At 49.9% G+C, this 18417-nt stretch overlaps 1 protein-coding gene across 4 annotated transcripts in view; it reads right to left on the bottom strand.

Moving 5' to 3' along the window:
• robo1 (roundabout, axon guidance receptor, homolog 1 (Drosophila)) overlaps nt 1-18417 on the bottom strand; it is a 1098986-nt gene that overhangs the window by 560641 nt on the left and 519928 nt on the right. The gene's annotated exons all lie outside the window — the stretch shown is intronic.

Here is an 18417-nt window from a genome sequence, read left to right on the forward strand (position 1 = left end):
GTGGAGTAAGTTTGGGTCACCGAGCTGTGGAATGAGTTTGGGTCATCGAGCTGTGGAATGAGTTTGGGTCATCGAGCTGTGGAATGAGTTTGGGTCATCGAGCTGTGGAGTAAGTTTGGGTCATCGAGCTGTGGAATGAGTTTGGGTCATCGAGCTGTGGAATGAGTTTGGGTCATCGAGCTGTGGAATGAGTTTGGGTCATCGAGCTGTGGAATGAGCTTGGGTCATCGAGCTGTGGAATGAGTTTGGGTCATCGAGCTGTGGAATGAGTTTGGGTCATCGAGCTGTGGAGTAAGTTTGGGTCATCGAGCTGTGGAATGAGTTTGGGTCATCGAGCTGTGGAATGAGTTTAGGTCATCGAGCTGTGGAATGAGTTTGGGTCATCGAGTTGTGGAATGAGTTTGGGTCAACGAGCTGTGGAATGAGTTTGGGTCATCGAGTTGTGGAATGAGTTTGGGTCATCGAGTTGTGGAATGAGTTTGGGTCAACGAGCTGTGGAATGAGTTTGGGTCATCGAGTTGTGGAATGAGTTTGGGTCATTGAGCTGTGGAGTAAGTTTGGGTCATCGAGCTGTGGAATGAGTTTGGGTCATCGAGTTGTGGAATGAGTTTGGGTCAACGAGCTGTGGAATGAGTTTGGGTCATCGAGTTGTGGAATGAGTTTGGGTCATCGAGCTGTGGAGTAAGTTTGGGTCATCGAGCTGTGGAATGAGTTTGGGTCATCGAGCTGTGGAATGAGTTTGGGTCATCGAGTTGTGGAATGAGTTTGGGTCAACGAGCTGTGGAATGAGTTTGGGTCATCGAGTTGTGGAATGAGTTTGGGTCATCGAGCTGTGGAGTAAGTTTGGGTCATCGAGCTGTGGAATGAGTTTGGGTCATCGAGCTGCGGAATGAGTTTGGGTCCTTGAGATGTGGAATGAGTTTGGGTCATCGAGCTGTGGAGTAAGTTTGGGTCACCGAGCTGTGGAATGAGTTTGGGTCATCGAGCTGTGGAGTAAGTTTGGGTCATCGAGCTGTGGAATGAGTTTGGGTCATCGAGCTGTGGAATGAGTTTGGGTCATCGAGCTGTGGAATGAGTTTGGGTCATCGAGTTGTGGAATGAGTTTGGGTCATCGAGCTGTGGAATGAGTTTGGGTCATCGAGCTGTGGAATGAGTTTGGGTCATTGAGTTCTGGAATGAGTTTGGGTCATCGAGCTGTGGAGTAAGTTTGGGTCATCGAGCTGTGGAATGAGTTTGGGTCATCGAGCTGTGGAATGAGTTTGGGTCCTTGAGCTGTGGAATGAGTTTGGGTCATCGAGTTGTGGAATGAGTTTGGGTCATCGAGCTGTGGAGTAAGTTTGGGTCATCGAGCTGTGGAATGAGTTTGGGTCATCGAGCTGCGGAATGAGTTTGGGTCCTTGAGCTGTGGAATGAGTTTGGGTCATCGAGTTGTGGAATGAGTTTGGGTCATCGAGCTGTGGAGTAAGTTTGGGTCACCGAGCTGTGGAATGAGTTTGGATCATCGAGCTGTGGAATGAGGTGGGTCCTCGAGCTGTGGAATGGGTTTGGGTCACTGAGCTGTGGAATGAGTTTGGGTGATCGAGCTGTGGAGTAAGTTTGGGTCATCGAGCTGTGGAATGAGCTTGGGTCATCGAGCTGTGGAATGAGTTTGGGTCATCGAGCTGTGGAATGAGTTTGGGTCATCGAGCTGTGGAGTAAGTTTGGGTCATCGAGCTATGGAATGAGTTTGGGTCATCGAGCTGTGGAATGAGTTTGGGTCATCGAGCTGTGGAATGAGTTTGGGTCATCGAGCTGTGGAGTAGGTTTGGGTCACCGAGCTGTGGAATGAGTTTGGGTCATCGAGCTGTGGAGTAAGTTTGGGTCACCGAGCTGTGGAATGAGTTTGGGTCATCGAGCTGTGGAGTAAGTTTGGGTCACCGAGCTGTGGAATGAGTTTGGGTCATCGAGCTGTGGAATGAGTTTGGGTCATCGAGCTGTGGAATGAGTTTGGGTCATCGAGCTGTGGAGTAAGTTTGGGTCATCGAGCTGTGGAGTAAGTTTGGGTCATCAAGCTGTGGAGTAAGTTTAGGTCGTCGAGCTGTGGAGTAAGTTTAGGTCGTCGAGCTGTGGAGTAAGTTTGGGTCATCGAGCTGTGGAATGAGTTTGGGTCATCGAGCTGTGGAATGAGTTTGGGTCATCGAGCTGTGGAATGAGTTTGGGTCATCGAGCTGTGGAATGAGTTTGGGTCATCGAGCTGTGGAATGAGTTTGGGTCATCGAGCTGTGGAATGAGTTTGGGTCATCGAGTTGTGGAATGAGTTTGGGTCATCGAGCTGTGGAATGAGTTTGGGTCATCGAGCTGTGGAATGAGTTTGGGTCATCGAACTATGGAATGAGTTTGGGTCATCGAGCTGTGGAATGAGTTTGGGTCATCGAGCTGTGAAGTAAGTTTGGGTCATCGAGCTGTGGAATGAGTTTGGGTCATCGAGCTGCGGAATGAGTTTGGGTCCTTGAGCTGTGGAATGAGTTTGGGTCATCGAGTTGTGGAATGAGTTTGGGTCATCGAGCTGTGGAGTAAGTTTGGGTCACCGAGCTGTGGAATGAGTTTGGGTCATCGAGCTGTGGAATGAGGTGGGTCCTCGAGCTGTGGAATGGGTTTGGGTCACTGAGCTGTGGAATGAGTTTGGGTCATCGAGCTGTGGAGTAAGTTTGGGTCATCGAGCTGTGGAATGAGCTTGGGTCATCGAGCTGTGGAATGAGTTTGGGTCATCGAGCTGTGGAATGAGTTTGGGTCATCGAGCTGTGGAGTAAGTTTGGGTCATCGAGCTATGGAATGAGTTTGGGTCATCGAGCTGTGGAATGAGTTTGGGTCATCGAGCTGTGGAATGAGTTTGGGTCATCGAGCTGTGGACTAAGTTTGGGTCATCGAGCTGTGGAATGAGTTTGGGTGATCGAGCTGCGGAATGAGTTTGGGTCCTTGAGGTGTGGAATGAGTTTGGGTCATCGAGCTGTGGAGTAGGTTTGGGTCACCGAGCTGTGGAATGAGTTTGGGTCATCGAGCTGTGGAGTAAGTTTGGGTCACCGAGCTGTGGAATGAGTTTGGGTCATCGAGCTGTGGAGTAAGTTTGGGTCACCGAGCTGTGGAATGAGTTTGGGTCATCGAGCTGTGGAATGAGTTTGGGTCATCGAGCTGTGGAATGAGTTTGGGTCATCGAGTTGTGGAATGAGTTTGGGTCATCGAGCTGTGGAATGAGTTTGGGTCATCGAGCTGTGGAATGAGTTTGGGTCATCGAGCTATGGAATGAGTTTGGGTCATCGAGCTGTGGAATGAGTTTGGGTCATCGAGCTGTGAAGTAAGTTTGGGTCATCGAGCTGTGGAATGAGTTTGGGTCATCGAGCTGCGGAATGAGTTTGGGTCCTTGAGCTGTGGAATGAGTTTGGGTCATCGAGTTGTGGAATGAGTTTGGGTCATCGAGCTGTGGAGTAAGTTTGGGTCACCGAGCTGTGGAATGAGTTTGGGTCATCGAGCTGTGGAATGAGGTGGGTCCTCGAGCTGTGGAATGGGTTTGGGTCACTGAGCTGTGGAATGAGTTTGGGTCATCGAGCTGTGGAGTAAGTTTGGGTCATCGAGCTGTGGAATGAGCTTGGGTCATCGAGCTGTGGAATGAGTTTGGGTCATCGAGCTGTGGAATGAGTTTGGGTCATCGAGCTGTGGAGTAAGTTTGGGTCATCGAGCTATGGAATGAGTTTGGGTCATCGAGCTGTGGAATGAGTTTGGGTCATCGAGCTGTGGAATGAGTTTGGGTCATCGAGCTGTGGACTAAGTTTGGGTCATCGAGCTGTGGAATGAGTTTGGGTGATCGAGCTGCGGAATGAGTTTGGGTCCTTGAGGTGTGGAATGAGTTTGGGTCATCGAGCTGTGGAGTAGGTTTGGGTCACCGAGCTGTGGAATGAGTTTGGGTCATCGAGCTGTGGAGTAAGTTTGGGTCACCGAGCTGTGGAATGAGTTTGGGTCATCGAGCTGTGGAGTAAGTTTGGGTCACCGAGCTGTGGAATGAGTTTGGGTCATCGAGCTGTGGAATGAGTTTGGGTCATCGAGCTGTGGAATGAGTTTGGGCCATCGAGCTGTGGAGTAAGTTTGGGTCATCGAGCTGTGGAGTAAGTTTGGGTCATCAAGCTGTGGAGTAAGTTTAGGTCGTCGAGCTGTGGAGTAAGTTTGGGTCATCGAGCTGTGGAATGAGTTTGGGTCATCGAGCTGTGGAATGAGTTTGGGTCATCGAGCTGTGGAGTAAGTTTGGGTCATCGAGCTGTGGAATGAGTTTGGGTCATCGAGCTGTGGAATGAGTTTGGGTCATCGAGCTGTGGAATGAGTTTGGGTCATCGAGTTGTGGAATGAGTTTGGGTCATCGAGCTGTGGAATGAGTTTGGGTCATCGAGCTGTGGAATGAGTTTGGGTCATCGAGCTATGGAATGAGTTTGGGTCATCGAGCTGTGGAATGAGTTTGGGTCATCGAGCTGTGGAGTAAGTTTGGGTCATCGAGCTGTGGAATGAGTTTGGGTCATCGAGCTGTGGAATGAGTTTGGGTCCTTGAGCTGTGGAATGAGTTTGGGTCATCGAGTTGTGGAATGAGTTTGGGTCATCGAGCTGTGGAGTAAGTTTGGGTCATCGAGCTGTGGAATGAGTTTGGGTCATCGAGCTGTGGAGTAAGTTTGGGGCATCCAGCTGTGGAATGAGTTTGGGTCATCGAGCTGTGGAATGAGGTGGGTCATCGAGCTGTGGAATGGGTTTGGGTCATTGAGCTGTGGAATGAGTTTGGGTCATCGAGCTGTGGAGTACGTTTGGGTCATCGAGCTGTGGAATGAGCTTGGGTCATCGAGCTGTGGAATGAGTTTGGGTCATCGAGCTGTGGAATGAGTTTGGGTCATCAAGTTGTGGAGTAAGTTTGGGTCATCGAGCTGTGGAATGAGTTTGGGTGATCGAGCTGTGGAGTAAGTTGGGGTCATCGAGCTGTGGAATGAGTTTGGGTCATCGAGCTGTGGAGTAAGTTTGGCTCATCGAGCTGTGGAATGAGTTTGGGTCATCGAGCTGTGGAATGAGTTTGGGTCATCGAGCTGTGGAATGAGGTTGGGTCTTTGAGCTGTGGAATGAGTTTGGGTGATCGAGCTGTGGAATGAGTTTAGGTCATCGAGCTGTGGAGTAAGTTTGGGTCATCGAGCTGTGGAATGAGTTTGGGTCATCGAGCTGTGGAATGAGTTTTGGTCATCGAGCTGTGGAGTAAGTTTGGGTCATCGAGCTGTGGAGTAAGTTTGGGTCATCGAGCTGTGGAATGAGTTTGGGTCATCGAGCTGTGGAATGAGTTTGGGTCATCGAGCTGTTGAATGAGTTTGTGTCATCGAGCTGTGGAATGGGCTTGGGTCATGGAGCTGTGTAGTAAGTTTGGGTCATCGAGCTGTGGAATGAGTTTGGGTCATCGAGCTGTGGAATGAGTTTGGGTCATTGAGCTGTGGAATGAGTTTTGGTCATCGAGCTGTGGAGTAAGTTTGGGTCATCGAGCTGTGGAATGAGTTTGGGTCATCGAGCTGTGGAGTAAGTTTGGGTCATCGAGCTGTGGAATGAGTTTGGGTCATCGAGCTGTGGAATGAGTTTGGGTCATCGAGCTGTTGAATGAGTTTGGGTCATCGAGCTGTGGAATGAGTATGGGTCATCGAGCTGTGGAATGAGTTTGGGTCAACGAGCTGTGGAGTAAGTTTGGGTCATCGAGTTGTGGAATGAGTTTGGGTCATCGAGCTGTGGAATGAGTTTGGGTCATCGAGCTGTGGAGTAAGTTTGGGTCATCGAGCTGTGGAATGAGTTTGGGTCATCGAGCTGCGGAATGAGTTTGGGTACTTGTGCTGTGGAATGAGTTTGGGTCATCGAGCTGTGGAATGGGTGTGGGTCACCGAGCTGTGGAGTAAGTTTGGGTCATCGAGCTGTGGATTGAGTTTGGGTCATCGAGCTGTGGAATGAGTTTGGGTCATCGAGCTGTGGAGTAAGTTTGGGTCATCGAGCTGCGGAATGAGTTTGGGTCATCGAGCTGTGGAGTGAGTTTGGGTCATCGAGCTGTGGAATGGGTTTGGGTCATCGAGCTGTGGAATGAGTTTGGGTCATCGAGCTGTGGAATGAGTTTGGGTCATCGAGCTGTGGAGTAAGTTTGGGTCATCGAGCTGTGGAATGAGTTTGGGTCATTGAGCTATGGAATGGGTTTGGGTCATCGAGTTGTGGAATGAGTTTGGGTCATCGAGCTGTGGAATGAGTTTGGGTCATCGAGCTGTGGAATGAGTTTGGGTCATCGAGCTGTGGAATGAGTTTGGGTCATCGAGCTGTGGAGTAAGTTTGGGTCATCGAGCTGTGGAATGAGTTTGGGTCATCGAGATGTGGAATGAGTTTGGGTCATCGAGCTGTGGAATGAGTTTGGGTCATCGAGCTGTGGAATGAGTTTGGGTCATCGAGCTGTGGAGTAACTTTGGGTCATTGAGCTGTGGAGTAAGTTTGGGTCATCGAGCTGTGGAATGAGTTTGGGTCATCGAGTTGTGGAATGAGTTTGGGTCATCGAGCTGTGGAATGAGTTTGGGTCATCGAGCTGTGGAGTAAGTTTGGGTCATCGAGCTGTGGAATGAGTTTGGGTCATGGAGCAGTGGAGTAAGTTTGGGTCATCGAGCTGTGGAATGAGTTTGTGTCATCGAGCTGTGGAATGAGTTTGGGTCATCGAGTTGTGGAATGAGTTTGGGTCATCGAGCTGCGGAATGAGTTTGGGTCCTTGAGCTGTGGAATGAGTTTGGGTCATCGAGCTGTGGAATGAGTTTGGGTCATCGAGCTGTGGAATGAGTTTGGGTCATCGAGCTGTGGAATGAGTTTGGGTCATCGAGCTGTGGAGTAAGTTTGGGTCATCGAGCTGTGGAATGAGTTTGGGTCATTGAGCTATGGAATGGGTTTGGGTCATCGAGTTGTGGAATGAGTTTGGGTCATCGAGCTGTGGAATGAGTTTGGGTCATCGAGCTGTGGAATGAGTTTGGGTCATCGAGCTGTGGAATGAGTTTGGGTCATCGAGCTGTGGAGTAAGTTTGGGTCATCGAGCTGTGGAATGAGTTTGGGTCATCGAGATGTGGAATGAGTTTGGGTCATCGAGCTGTGGAATGAGTTTGGGTCATCGAGCTGTGGAATGAGTTTGGGTCATCGAGCTGTGGAGTAACTTTGGGTCATTGAGCTGTGGAGTAAGTTTGGGTCATCGAGCTGTGGAATGAGTTTGGGTCATCGAGTTGTGGAATGAGTTTGGGTCATCGAGCTGTGGAATGAGTTTGGGTCATCGAGCTGTGGAGTAAGTTTGGGTCATCGAGCTGTGGAATGAGTTTGGGTCATGGAGCAGTGGAGTAAGTTTGGGTCATCGAGCTGTGGAATGAGTTTGTGTCATCGAGCTGTGGAATGAGTTTGGGTCATCGAGTTGTGGAATGAGTTTGGGTCATCGAGCTGCGGAATGAGTTTGGGTCCTTGAGCTGTGGAATGAGTTTGGGTCATCGAGCTGTGGAATGAGTTTGGGTCATCGAGCTGTGGAATGAGGTGGGTCATCGAGCTGTGGAATGGGTTTGGGTCATTGAGCTGTGGAATGAGTTTGGGTCATCGAGCTGTGGAGTACGTTTGGGTCATCGAGCTGTGGAATGAGCTTGGGTCATCGAGCTGTGGAATGAGTTTGGGTCATCGAGCTGTGGAATGAGTTTGGGTCATCAAGTTGTGGAGTAAGTTTGGGTCATCGAGCTGTGGAATGAGTTTGGGTGATCGAGCTGTGGAGTAAGTTGGGGTCATCGAGCTGTGGAATGAGTTTGGGTCATCGAGCTGTGGAGTAAGTTTGGCTCATCGAGCTGTGGAATGAGTTTGGGTCATCGAGCTGTGGAATGAGTTTGGGTCATCGAGCTGTGGAATGAGGTTGGGTCTTTGAGCTGTGGAATGAGTTTGGGTGATCGAGCTGTGGAATGAGTTTAGGTCATCGAGCTGTGGAGTAAGTTTGGGTCATCGAGCTGTGGAATGAGTTTGGGTCATCGAGCTGTGGAATGAGTTTTGGTCATCGAGCTGTGGAGTAAGTTTGGGTCATCGAGCTGTGGAGTAAGTTTGGGTCATCGAGCTGTGGAATGAGTTTGGGTCATCGAGCTGTGGAATGAGTTTGGGTCATCGAGCTGTTGAATGAGTTTGTGTCATCGAGCTGTGGAATGGGCTTGGGTCATGGAGCTGTGTAGTAAGTTTGGGTCATCGAGCTGTGGAATGAGTTTGGGTCATCGAGCTGTGGAATGAGTTTGGGTCATTGAGCTGTGGAATGAGTTTTGGTCATCGAGCTGTGGAGTAAGTTTGGGTCATCGAGCTGTGGAATGAGTTTGGGTCATCGAGCTGTGGAGTAAGTTTGGGTCATCGAGCTGTGGAATGAGTTTGGGTCATCGAGCTGTGGAATGAGTTTGGGTCATCGAGCTGTTGAATGAGTTTGGGTCATCGAGCTGTGGAATGAGTATGGGTCATCGAGCTGTGGAATGAGTTTGGGTCAACGAGCTGTGGAGTAAGTTTGGGTCATCGAGTTGTGGAATGAGTTTGGGTCATCGAGCTGTGGAATGAGTTTGGGTCATCGAGCTGTGGAGTAAGTTTGGGTCATCGAGCTGTGGAATGAGTTTGGGTCATCGAGCTGCGGAATGAGTTTGGGTACTTGTGCTGTGGAATGAGTTTGGGTCATCGAGCTGTGGAATGGGTGTGGGTCACCGAGCTGTGGAGTAAGTTTGGGTCATCGAGCTGTGGAATGAGTTTGGGTCATCGAGCTGTGGAATGAGTTTGGGTCATCGAGCTGTTGAATGAGTTTGTGTCATCGAGCTGTGGAATGGGCTTGGGTCATGGAGCTGTGTAGTAAGTTTGGGTCATCGAGCTGTGGAATGAGTTTGGGTCATCGAGCTGTGGAATGAGTTTGGGTCATTGAGCTGTGGAATGAGTTTTGGTCATCGAGCTGTGGAGTAAGTTTGGGTCATCGAGCTGTGGAATGAGTTTGGGTCATCGAGCTGTGGAGTAAGTTTGGGTCATCGAGCTGTGGAATGAGTTTGGGTCATCGAGCTGTGGAATGAGTTTGGGTCATCGAGCTGTTGAATGAGTTTGGGTCATCGAGCTGTGGAATGAGTATGGGTCATCGAGCTGTGGAATGAGTTTGGGTCAACGAGCTGTGGAGTAAGTTTGGGTCATCGAGTTGTGGAATGAGTTTGGGTCATCGAGCTGTGGAATGAGTTTGGGTCATCGAGCTGTGGAGTAAGTTTGGGTCATCGAGCTGTGGAATGAGTTTGGGTCATCGAGCTGCGGAATGAGTTTGGGTACTTGTGCTGTGGAATGAGTTTGGGTCATCGAGCTGTGGAATGGGTGTGGGTCACCGAGCTGTGGAGTAAGTTTGGGTCATCGAGCTGTGCATTGAGTTTGGGTCATCGAGCTGTGGAATGAGTTTGGGTCATCGAGCTGTGGAGTAAGTTTGGGTCATCGAGCTGCGGAATGAGTTTGGGTCATCGAGCTGTGGAGTGAGTTTGGGTCATCGAGCTGTGGAATGGGTTTGGGTCATCGAGCTGTGGAATGAGTTTGGGTCATCGAGCTGTGGAATGAGTTTGGGTCATCGAGCTGTGGAGTAAGTTTGGGTCATCGAGCTGTGGAATGAGTTTGGGTCATTGAGCTATGGAATGGGTTTGGGTCATCGAGTTGTGGAATGAGTTTGGGTCATCGAGCTGTGGAATGAGTTTGGGTCATCGAGCTGTGGAATGAGTTTGGGTCATCGAGCTGTGGAATGAGTTTGGGTCATCGAGCTGTGGAGTAAGTTTGGGTCATCGAGCTGTGGAATGAGTTTGGGTCATCGAGCTGTGGAATGAGTTTGGGTCATCGAGCTGTGGAGTAAGTTTGGGTCATCGAGCTGTGGAATGAGTTTGGGTCATCGAGCTGTGGAATGAGTTTGGGTCATCGAGATGTGGAATGAGTTTGGGTCATCGAGCTGTGGAATGAGTTTGGGTCATCGAGCTGTGGAATGAGTTTGGGTCATCGAGCTGTGGAGTAACTTTGGGTCATTGAGCTGTGGAGTAAGTTTGGGTCATCGAGCTGTGGAATGAGTTTGGGTCATCGAGTTGTGGAATGAGTTTGGGTCATCGAGCTGTGGAATGAGTTTGGGTCATCGAGCTGTGGAGTAAGTTTGGGTCATCGAGCTGTGGAATGAGTTTGGGTCATGGAGCAGTGGAGTAAGTTTGGGTCATCGAGCTGTGGAATGAGTTTGTGTCATCGAGCTGTGGAATGAGTTTGGGTCATCGAGTTGTGGAATGAGTTTGGGTCATCGAGCTGCGGAATGAGTTTGGGTCCTTGAGCTGTGGAATGAGTTTGGGTCATCGAGCTGTGGAATGAGTTTGGGTCATCGAGCTGTGGAATGAGTTTGGGTCATCGAGCTGTGGAGTAAGTTTGGGTCATCGAGCTGTGGAATGAGTTTGGGTCATCGAGATGTGGAATGAGTTTGGGTCATCGAGCTGTGGAATGAGTTTGGGTCATCGAGCTGTGGAGTAAGTTTGGGTCATCGAGATGTGGAATGAGTTCGGGTCATCGAGCTGTGGAATGAGTTTGGGTCATCGAGCTGTGGAGTAAGTTTGGGTCATCGAGCTGTGGAGTAAGTTTGGGTCATCGAGCTGTGGAATGAGTTTGGGTCATCGAGCTGTGGAATGAGTTTGGGGCATCCAGCTGTGGAATGAGTTTGGGTCATCGAGCTGTGGAATGAGTTTGGGTCATCGAGCTGTGGAATGATTTTGGGTCATCGAGCTGTGGAATGAGTTTGGGTCATCGAGCTGTTGAATGAGTTTGGGTCATCGAGCTGTGGAATGGGCTTGGGTCATGGAGCTGTGGAGTAAGTTTGGGTCATCGAGCTGTGGAATGAGTTTGGATCATCGAGCTGTGGAATGAGTTTGGGTCATCGAGCTGTGGAATGAGTTTGGGTCATCGAGCTGTGGCATGAGTTTGGGTCATCGAGCTGTGCAATGAGTTTGGGTCATCGAGCTGTGGAGTAAGTTTGGGTCATCGAGCTGTGGAATGAGTTTGGGTCATCGAGCTGTGGAATGAGTTTGGGTCATCGAGTTGTGGAATGAGTTTGGGTCATCGAGCTGTGGAGTAAATTTGGGTCATCGAGCTGTGGAATGAGTTTGGGTCATCGAGCTGTGGAATGAGTTTGGGTCATCGAGCTGTGGAATCAGTTTGGGTCATCGAGCTGTGGAATGAGTTTGGGTCATCGAGCTGTGGAATGAGTTTGGGTCATCGAGCTGTGGAATGAGTTTGGGTCATCGAGCTGTGGAGTAAGTTTGGGTCATCGAGCTGTGGAATGAGTTTGGGTCATCGAGCTGTGGAATGAGTTTGGGTCATCGAGCTGCGGAATGAGTTTGGGTCATCGAGCTGCGGAATGAGTTTGGGTACTTGTGCTGTGGAATGAGTTTGGGTCATCGAGCTGCGGAATGAGTTTGGGTCATCGAGCTGTGGAGTAAGTTTGGGTCATCGAGCTGTGGATTGAGTTTGGGTCATCGAGATGTGGAATGAGTTTGGGTCATCGAGCTGTGGAGTAAGTTTGGGTCATTGAGCTGTGGAATGAGTTTGGGTCATCGAGCTGTGGAATGAGTTTGGGTCATCGAGCTGTGGAATGAGTTTGGGTCATCGAGCTGTGGAATGGGTTTGGGTCATCGAGCTGTGGAATGAGTTTGGGTCATCGAGCTGTGGAATGAGTTTGGGTCATCGAGCTGTGGAATGAGTTTGGGTCATTGAGCTGTGGAGTAAGTTTGGGTCATCGAGCTGTGGAATGAGTTTCGGTCATTGAGCTATGGAATGGGTTTGGGTCATCGAGCTGTGGAATGAGTTTGGGTCATCGAGCTGTGGAATGAGTTTGGGTCTTTGAGCTGTGGAGTAAGTTTGGGTCATCGTGCTGTGGAATGAGTTTGGGTCATCGAGCTGTGGAATGAGTTTGGGTCATCGAGCTGTGGAATGAATTTGGATCATCGAGCTTAGGAAGGAGTTTGGGTCATCAAGCTGTGGAGTAAGTTTGGATCATCGAGCTGTGGAATTAGTTTGGGTCATCGAGCTGAGGAGTAAGTTTGGGTCATCGAGCTGTGGAGTAAGTTTGGGTCATCGAGCTGTGGGATGAGTTTGGGTCATCGAGCTGTGGAATGAGTTTGGGTGATCGAGCTGTGGAATGAGTTTGGGTCATCGAGCTGTGGAGTAAGTTTGGGTCATCGTGCTGTGGAATGAGTTTGGGTCATCGAGCTGTGGAATGAGTTTGGGTCATCGAGCTGTGGAATGAGTTTGGGTCATCGAGCTGTGGAATGGGTTTGGGTCATCGAGCTGTGGAATGAGTTTGGTTCATCGAGCTGTGGAATGAGTTTGGGTCATCGAGCTGTGGAGTAAGTTTGGGTCATCGAGCTGTGGAATCAGTTTGGGTCATCGAGCTGTGGAATGAGTTTGGGTCATCGAGCTCTGGAGTAAGTTTGGGTCATCGAGCTGTGGAGTAACTTTAGGTCATCGAGCTGTGGAATGAGTTTGGGTCATCGAGCTGTGGAATGAGTTTGGGTCATCGAGCTGTGGAATGAGTTTGGGTCATCGAGCTGTGGAGTAAGTTTGGGTCATCGAGCTGTGGAATAAGTTTGGGTCATCGAGCTGTGGAATGATTTTGGGTCATCGAGCTGTGGAGTCAGTTTGGGTCATCGAGCTGTGGAATAAGTTCGGGTCATCGAGCTGTGGAGTAAGTTTGGGTCATCGAGCTGTGGAATGAGTTTGGTTCATCGAGCCGAGGAGTAAGTTTGGGTCATCGAGCTGTGGAGTAAGTTTGGGTCATCGAGCTGTGGGATGAGTTTGGGTAATCGAGCTGTGGAATGAGTTTGGGTCATCGAGCTGTGGAGTAAGTTTGGGTCATCGAGCTGTGGAATGAGTTTGGGTCATCGAGCTGTGGAATGAGTTTGGGTCATCGAGCTGTGGAGTAAGTTTGAGTCAGCGAGCTGTGGAGTAGGTTTGGGTCATCGAGCTGTGCAATGAGTTTGGGTCATCGAGTTGTGGAATGAGTTTGGGTCATCGAGCTGTGGAATGAGTTTGGGTCATCGAGCTGTGGAATGAGTTTGGGTCATCGAGCTGTGGAATGAGTTTGGATCATCGAGCTGTGGAATGAGTTTGGGTCATCGAGCTGTGGAATGAGTTTGGGTCATCGAGCTGTGGAATGAGTTTGGGTCATCGAGCTGCGGAATGAGTTTGGGTCATCGAGCTGTGGAATGAGTTTGGGTCATCGAGCTGTGGAGTAAGTTTGGGTCATCGAGCTGTGGAATGATTTTGGGTCATCGAGCTGTGGAATGAGTTTGGGTCATCGAGCTGTGGAATGATTTTGGGTCCTTGAGCTGTGGAGTAAGTTTGGGTCCTCGAGCTGTGGAGTAAGCTTGGGTCATCGAGCTGTGGAGTAAGTTTGGGTCATCGAGCTGTGGAATGAGTTTGGGTCATCGAGCTGTGGAATGAGTTTGGGTCATCGAGCTGTGGAATGAGTTTGGGTCATCGAGCTGTGGAATGAGTTTGGGTCATCGAGCTGTGGAATGAGTTTGGGTCATCGAGCTGTGGAATGAGTTTGGGTCATCGAGCTGTGGAATGAGTTTGGGTCATCGAGCTGTGGAGTAAGTTTGGGTCATCGAGCTGTGGAGTAAGTTTGGGTCATCGAGCTGTGGAATGAGTTTGGGTCATCGAGCTGTGGAGTAAGTTTGGGTCACCGAGCTGTGGAATGAGTTTGGGTCATCGAGCTGTGGAATGAGGTGGGTCATCGAGCTGTGGAATGGGTTTGGGTCACTGAGCTGTGGAATGAGTTTGGGTCATCGAGCTGTGGAGTAAGTTTGGGTCATCGAGCTGTGGAATGAGCTTGGGTCATCGAGCTGTGGAATGAGTTTGGGTCATCGAGCTGTGGAATGAGTTTGGGTCATCGAGCTGTGGAGTAAGTTTGGGTCATCGAGCTATGGAATGAGTTTGGGTGATCGAGCTGCGGAATGAGTTTGGGTCCTTGAGGTGTGGAATGAGTTTGGGTCATCGAGCTGTGGAGTAAGTTTGGGTCACCGAGCTGTGGAATGAGTTTGGGTCATCGAGCTGTGGAGTAAGTTTGGGTCACCGAGCTGTGGAATGAGTTTGGGTCATCGAGCTGTGGAGTAAGTTTGGGTCACCGAGCTGTGGAATGAGTTTGGGTCATCGAGCTGTGGAATGAGTTTGGGTCATCGAGCTGTGGAATGAGTTTGGGTCATCGAGCTGTGGAGTAAGTTTGGGTCATCGAGCTGTGGAGTCAGTTTGGGTCATCCAGCTGTGGAGTAAGTTTAGGTCGTCGAGCTGTGGAGTAAGTTTGGGTCATCGAGCTGTGGAATGAGTTTGGGTCATCGAGCTGTGGAATGAGTTTGGGTCATCGAGTTGTGGAATGAGTTTGGGTCATCGAGCTGTGGAATGAGTTTGGGTCATCGAGCTGTGGAATGAGTTTGGGTCATCGAGCTATGGAATGAGTTTGGGTCATCGAGCTGTGGAATGAGTTTGGGTCATCGAGCTGTGGAGTAAGTTTGGGTCATCGAGCTGTGGAATGAGTTTGGGTCATCGAGCTGTGGAATGAGTTTGGGTCCTTGAGCTGTGGAATGAGTTTGGGTCATCGAGTTGTGGAATGAGTTTGGGTCATCGAGCTGTGGAATGAGTTTGGGTCATCGAGCTGCGGAATGAGTTTGGGTCCTTGAGCTGTGGAATGAGTTCGGGTCATCGAGTTGTGGAATGAGTTTGGGTCATCGAGCTGTGGAGTAAGTTTGGGTCATCGAGCTGTGGAATGAGTTTGGGTCATCGAGCTGTGGAATGAGTTTGGGTCATCGAGCTGTGGAATGAGCTTGGGTCATCGAGCTGTGGAATGAGTTTGGGTCATCGAGCTGTGGAATGAGTTTGGGTCATCCAGCTGTGGAGTAAGTTTGAGTCAGCGAGCTGTGGAGTAAGTTTGGGTCCTTGAGCTGTGGAATGATTTTGGGTCATCGAGTTGTGGAATGATTTTGTGTCATCGAGCTGTGGAGTAAGTTTGGGTCATCGAGCTGTGGAATGAGTTTGTGTCATCGAGCTGCGGAATTAGTTTGTGTCCTTGAGCTGTGGAATGAGTTTGGGTCCTTGAGCTGTGGAATGAGTTTGGGTCATCGAGCTGTGGAATGCGTTTGGGCCATCGAGCTGTGGAGTAAGTTTGGGTGATCGAGTTGTGGAATGAGTTTGGGTCATCGAGCTGTGGAATGAGTTTGGGTCATCGAGCTGTGGAATGAGTTTGGGTCATCGAGTTGTGGAATGAGTTTGGGTCATCGAGCTGTGGAGTAAGTTTGGGTCATCGAGTTGTGGAATGAGTTTGGGTCATCGAGCTGTGGAGTCAGTTTGGGTCATCGAGCTGTGGAATGAGTTTGGGCCATCGAGCTGTGGAATGAGTTTGGGTCATCGAGCTGTGGAATGGGTTTGGGTCATCGAGCTGTGGAATGAGTTTGGGTCATCGAGCTGTGGAATGAGTTTGGGTCATCGAGCTGTGGAATGAGTTTGGGTCATCGAGCTGTGGAATGAGTTTGGGTCCTTGAGCTGTGGAATGAGTTTGGGTCATCGAGTTGTGGAATGAGTTTGGGTCATCGAGCTGTGGAGTAAGTTTGGGTCATCGAGCTGTGGAATGAGTTTGGGTCATCGAGCTGTGGAATGAGTTTGGGCCATCGAGCTGTGGAGTAGGTTTGGGGCATCCAGCTGTGGAATGAGTTTGGGTCATCGAGCTGTGGAATGAGTTTGGGTCATCGAGCTGTGGAATGGGTTTGGGTCATTGAGCTGTGGAATGAGTTTGGGTCAGCGAGCTGTGGAGTAAGTTTGGGTCATCGAGCTGTGGAATGAGCTTGGGTCATCGAGCTGTGGAATGAGTTTGGGTCATCGAGCTGTGGAATGAGTTTGGGGCATCAAGCCGTGGAGTAAGTTTGGGTCATCGAGCTGTGGAATGAGTTTGGGTCATCGAGCTGTGGAATGAGTTTGGGTCATCGAGCTGTGGAGTAAGTTTGAGTCAGCGAGCTCTGGAGTAAGTTTGGGTCCTTGAGCTGTGGAATGATTTTGGGTCATCGAGTTGTGGAATGAGTTTGTGTCATCGAGCTGTGGAGTAAGTTTGCGTCATCGAGCTGTGGAATGAGTTTGGGTCATCGAGCTGCGGACTGAGTTTGGGTCCTTGAGCTGTGGAATGAGTTTGGGTCATCGAGCTGTGGAATGAGTTTGGGTCATCGAGTTGTGGAATGAGTTTGGGTCATCGAGCTGTGGAATGAGTTTGGGTCATCGAGCTGTGGAATGAGTTTGGGTCATCGAGCTGTGGAGTAAGTTTGGGTCATCGAGCTGTGCAATGAGTTTGGGTCATCGAGCTGTGGAATGAGTTTGGATCATCGAGCTGTGGAATGAGTTTGGGTCCTTGAGCTGTGGAATGAGTTTGGGTCATCGAGTTGTGGAATGAGTTAGGGTCATCGAGCTGTGGAGTAAGTTTGGGTCATCGAGCTGTGGAATGAGTTTGGGTCATCGAGCTGCGGAATGAGTTTGGGTCCTTGAGCTGTGGAATGAGTTTGGGTCATCGAGCTGTGGAATGAGTTTGGGTCATCGAGCTGCGGAATGAGTTTGGGTCCTTGAGCTGTGGAATGAGTTTGGGTCATCGAGTTGTGGAATGAGTTTGGGTCATCGAGCTGTGGAGTAAGTTTGGGTCATCGAGCCGTGGAATGAGTTTGGGTCATCGAGCTGTGGAATGAGTTTGGGTCATCGAGCTGTGGAATGAGCTTGGGTCATCGAGCTGTGTAATGAGTTTGGGTCATCGAGCTGTGGAATGAGTTTGGGTCATCGAGCTGTGGAGTAAGTTTGAGTCAGCGAGCTGTGGAGTAAGTTTGGGTGCTTGAGCTGTGGAATGATTTTGGGTCATCGAGTTGTGGAATGAGTTTGGGTCATGGAGCTGTGGAGTAAGTTTGGGTCATCGAGCTGTGGAATGAGTTTGGGTCATCGAGCTGCGGAATTAGTTTGGGTCCTTGAGCTGTGGAATGAGTTTGGGTCAACGAGCTGTGGAATGAGTTTGGGTGATCGAGCTGTGGAATGAGTTTGGGTCATCGAGCTGTGGGATGAGTTTGGGTCATCGAGCTGTGGAATGAGTTTGGGTGATCGAGCTGTGGAATGAGTTTGGGTCATCGAGCTGTGGAGTAAGTTTGGGTCATCGAGCTGTGGAATGAGTTTGGGTCATCGAGCTGTGGAATGAGTTTGGGTCATCGAGCTGTGGAGTAAGTTTGAGTCAGCGAGCTGTGGAGTAGGTTTGGGTCATCGAGCTGTGGAATCAGTTTGGGTCATCGAGTTGTGGAATGAGTTTGGATCATCGAGCTGTGGAATGAGTTTGGGTCCTTGAGCTGTGGAATGAGTTTGGGTCATCGAGTTGTGGAATGAGTTAGGGTCATCGAGCTGTGGAGTAAGTTTGGGTCATCGAGCTGTGGAATGAGTTTGGGTCATCGAGCTGCGGAATGAGTTTGGGTCCTTGAGCTGTGGAATGAGTTTGGGTCATCGAGCTGTGGAATGAGTTTGGGTCATCGAGCTGCGGAATGAGTTTGGGTCCTTGAGCTGTGGAATGAGTTTGGGTCATCGAGTTGTGGAATGAGTTTGGGTCATCGAGCTGTGGAGTAAGTTTGGGTCATCGAGCCGTGGAATGAGTTTGGGTCATCGAGCTGTGGAATGAGTTTGGGTCATCGAGCTGTGGAATGAGCTTGGGTCATCGAGCTGTGTAATGAGTTTGGGTCATCGAGCTGTGGAATGAGTTTGGGTCAACGAGCTGTGGAATGAGTTTGGGTGATCGAGCTGTGGAGTAAGTTTGGGTCATCGAGCTGTGGGATGAGTTTGGGTCATCGAGCTGTGGAATGAGTTTGGGTGATCGAGCTGTGGAATGAGTTTGGGTCATCGAGCTGTGGAGTAAGTTTGGGTCATCGTGCTGTGGAATGAGTTTGGGTCATCGAGCTGTGGAATGAGTTTGGGTCATCGAGCTGTGGAATGAGTTTGGGTCATCGAGCTGTGGAATGGGTTTGGGTCATCGAGCTGTGGAATGAGTTTGGTTCATCGAGCTGTGGAATGAGTTTGGGTCATCGAGCTGTGGAGTAAGTTTGGGTCATCGAGCTGTGGAATCAGTTTGGGTCATCGAGCTGTGGAATGAGTTTGGGTCATCGAGCTCTGGAGTAAGTTTGGGTCATCGAGCTGTGGAGTAACTTTAGGTCATCGAGCTGTGGAATGAGTTTGGGTCATCGAGCTGTGGAATGAGTTTGGGTCATCGAGCTGTGGAATGAGTTTGGGTCATCGAGCTGTGGAGTAAGTTTGGGTCATCGAGCTGTGGAATAAGTTTGG

This window comes from Somniosus microcephalus, chromosome 14 (assembly GCF_052327205.1).
Source record: "Somniosus microcephalus isolate GS21.2 chromosome 14, FLI_Smic_1.0, whole genome shotgun sequence".
NCBI lineage: Eukaryota > Metazoa > Chordata > Chondrichthyes > Squaliformes > Somniosidae > Somniosus > Somniosus microcephalus.